The sequence below is a fragment of the Amphibalanus amphitrite genome, unplaced genomic scaffold, assembly GCF_019059575.1.
Source record: "Amphibalanus amphitrite isolate SeventyFive unplaced genomic scaffold, NRLGWU_Aamphi_draft 001054F_arrow, whole genome shotgun sequence".
NCBI classification, from domain to species: Eukaryota; Metazoa; Arthropoda; class Thecostraca; order Balanomorpha; family Balanidae; genus Amphibalanus; species Amphibalanus amphitrite.
Genome location: NW_024882548.1, coordinates 213,940 through 217,789, shown reverse-complemented (window position 1 = coordinate 217,789; position 3,850 = coordinate 213,940). Strand labels below are relative to the sequence as shown.

The 3,850-nt window shown below is 50.3% G+C and overlaps 1 long non-coding RNA gene across 1 annotated transcript; it reads right to left on the bottom strand.

The window, feature by feature from the left end:
• Positions 1-1,898: 1,898 nt before the first annotated feature.
• LOC122369599 lies at positions 1,899-2,949 on the bottom strand. Its single transcript, XR_006254432.1, has 3 exons — positions 2,748-2,949; positions 2,349-2,493; positions 1,899-1,974 (listed from the first exon to the last, which is right to left on the bottom strand). It is a non-coding gene; the product is annotated as an uncharacterized LOC122369599 (long non-coding RNA).
• Positions 2,950-3,850: the final 901 nt, after the last annotated feature.

The window sequence follows — 3,850 nt, the reverse complement described above, 5'->3', positions numbered from 1 at the left end:
ATCTTTTCGTAACGATTGTCTGGTCTTTTCCAGAAACCATTGCATTGCCTTGCATTGCATTGCCACATCGCATTACAAGAGAATATAAATTGGCATCACGAACAGGCAGCGATGCGTTTAAGACGACGCGAGGAGCGCAGGCGGGAACAGTAGCCTCCTGCCGCGAAACAGGGCTTAGGTGTTGCGACTCTGGCCGTGTATGAAACGTGGACTGTATTTGGACAAAACCTAAGATTGGATAATTAAGTTCCAGCCTACTAACTATTCCAAGAATCAAGTAAAGGACCGCCATATATTGCGATTGCAAACACAATTACATTCTACCCGTGCAAAACCACCGTCAAATGACAACCGTCGGAGTGAAAACAGCACTGGGCTGATCTTACCGGTACCCGATCCGCTATAAACACCACACGGGCTCAAATTTGGGGTCGACACTGAGTTGCACCGCGCTGCCAGCGCCTGCCGACTAGAGATCTGCACGGCTGCAATTTTCCACAGCCTGGCCGCCCCACAGCCGTGGCTCCACAGCCATGGCCGTCCACAGCTGTGGAAAACTGTGGACAGCCGGCCGGCAGCCGGCCGTGGGCAATTTTTCATGAAAATCAACTAAACTAAACATATGCGCCAATACAGTTACTTTCAAGTAAAATCTAAAAGTTAACACCTTTCCTGTCAAACACTTTGGAAAAGACATCAGCAGAATCATTGCTTCAAAGACAGGCATTAGCTGAAAGATCAAAAATCATTGATGATAAATGGTAGCGCACAGACTAAGCGCAAACTGTGATTGAAAATGGATCACCAAGCCCAAGGAAGATATTTGTTAATACTTTGAATTCACTCATTCAAATAAAAATAATCAAGTGATATTATATTGTTGCCAACCCAAACCCTGATTATTTTTGTGGCATATTTTGATTTGCAGCACTGTGCAAACTACAAACTGCACACTTGCTGCAAGCAAACTCAATGTAAGTGCTGTCTAACGTTCCACTGTTTTCAAATTACTTTGAATGTAGAATGCAATGATGATATAGAATATAGGTGGTTTGTTCGGGGTTTCGCCTTTACATCGGCACCATTTGACCATCACTATCACGATTTGGTGATCAACATGATTACTCACAAAGTTGATGTAATGGTGCTGCTTTGGTGGTCGTTATATCTCACCTCATGACTCCTGGATTATGTTACTGGTGGGCTTCATACTTGATGTACATATATTGCACAAAATAAACGTCTTGATTATGCAAAGCAGTAAAGGTACCATTACAACCTCACTAAATGTAAATTCTATCTAATTTTGGATTAGGGCTTGTATATTTGAGGCGCATGGCGCGCATCAGCGCACCAGAACCGTCGAAATTTGGAAGCAAATAGGATATGGAAGCCAATGAAGGAAAAACTTCCGAACGAAGGCGCGTCTATATCATACATAACATGCAGTAGTCCAAATGCACTTGTTTCCACAGATTACCTATTGTTGGCTGTGGCTATCACCATGATTTGGGGCCCTGGGCCTGTTGCGACTTTTGACAATAGGACTTGTTAAAAAATATTTCCCTTTCCTTCTATCATGCAATAGAACAATGCAAAGTTAAACAATTAACAAAGTGTATTATCAACTCTAGGAAGTGGCAGAGCATTGGGCAAGTTCGAGCACATACTCGCTAGTCACTAGGCAACTCCATATGCTATGAAAGCACAACGTTGTGTAGCACTCAGTAGTGCCCTTTACCCGTAATGGCCTGAGATTTCTAGATTAAACAATAGACACGATAGCCGGCATAAGACATATCTAACAGTTATCAGGTACGAAATCATTTAAAATCACGTAAAAACCCGAGGGTGCACAACCGCGAAACGACTCAGAGTTCAAAATCACAGTTGTGTCACGTCGATCCGGTACTCTACAACGTTGAAACTGGGTCTGCACTCTGCTCTGCTTCCAGCAGCGGCTCAGGTTTGGCTCTGTCGGGAAGGGAAAGAGAAATGTTATTCACATGCATCAATGTAAAGCCATGGCCTTGTTCCAACTTCCACGTTCGCTACCAGCACGCGTGTCAAAATGGGTTTCCATGGAGACATCAACAAACTCATATATCCAGCATTACCCGCGAAATGCACTGGCAGCGTGCTGCTATCGGCCGTGAAACAGGGCCCATGTGTCAGAAACGTCCTATGCTGAAGCATCCTCGTCACGGCCTTCAGCACGTCACACATATCATTTCTATCAGAGTAGGATACTACAGTACTAACTACCAAGTTATGATAACTCACAGCGGCCACACACAGTGACCGGTGAAAAACTGCTTTCAGACTAAGAGCTATCACTCTCAAACTACCTCACGTTTCACGTCGGTGCACACTGCACACCATGGAGGAAGAGGATATCATCCACGGATGACGGTAGCAGCCTCGTCCTCCTGTCCTCCACCACGCGTCCGGCGACAGAGAAGGCTCTCTCTGACGGTGTGCTAGACGCTGGCACTGCAAAGCCGGGCTTTTGTCACAATGTTGAATAAACCAGCATTTGTTACAAGATAACTTGATGCTTATAATCACTTTCAGTAGTTTATGCTAGAAGCCACCGAAGCACTCAGACCGCAGGATCTCATTGCCTCGGCACCAGCACTTAAAAAGCCACGGTCAATAGCACAGTGCACACAATACACATCAAATGATGAAAAGTGGAAACGCAGACTAACTACAAACATTACTGAGTCCGTTCCATAACTACCTACCAGCCAGGAGACGCCTTGCGACGCGGCACAGCCGCGGGAACTGGGCTTTCGTGGTCGGTGACGCCCAGTACGCCAGGATGGTGGTGAGGTGGCTGAGTGCGGTCCTGGCTCGCGGAGGTAGCTCTCGACCTCCGTCCGAGCCGACCGGTCGCCTGACGTCACATCATGACTGGCAGACTGCGGCTCGGCGAAGCAGAAGAAGCTGTGCTGCAGAACGGTAACGGCAGCGACCGTCAGTGGGTATAATGCGCATGGGGCCGTGCATTCACGTAAGAGCTACGGTAACTGGTTTAAGGCATAAGGCCACAAGCCGCATGGGGCACACAACGTGAAACACGCAACAGCCAATAAGTGCATAATGCTATTTCAAACCCATTATTTTCCCTACAAAGTACAGCATTCAATCATGTGTTCATTTGAACTACAAAGTTTAGTTTCAAGTACGAGAATTAAGCGGAAATCAACCTGTGCACTTACTGCCGAGCTGGTGCTGGCCTGGGTGCGGTTGGACGTCGATGGCTCGAGCACAGGCTGAGGCTCGTCCTCATCAGACGAGATTGTCGCACACGCTGGCTCCGCCTCCTGATCCGCTGCTGCGGCTGTGAGGTCCTTCCTTCCTTCCTAGCCAGCTTAGGCCGGGTCCCGCGGGGCCCGGCCCGTCTCCACCAGGAAGTCTGCGATGAGGTCAGCTTCGGTGGAGAATATCTCCCCCAGCGTCGGCAGGGGGCCCCACCGGCGGGTCCGAGGCCCCTGGTGTGCGGGGCAGTCCATCAGCAGGTGCGGGACCGAGTCCGGCTCGCCGCAGTCGACGCACGCGTCGGACTCAGCCAGCCCGAGTCGGTGCCGGGTGTCTCCTGTCAGGGGCGAACATCCCACCCGGAGCTGCGCCACGGTCACCGACGCTCGGCGGTCCAGTCTGTCGTGCCCGGGCGTCGGGTCGGGGTGCGGGTGGCTGCGTCTGACGCGCGCATCACACATCGCCCGCGCCCGGCGGGCCACCGCGGCTCTCGCCGACCACAGGTCCACGGGGATCTGGTCCTGTCTGCGCGAGCTCCCGATCGCTGCCAGACGGTCCGCCTCCTCGTTCTCCGGCAGGCCCGCGT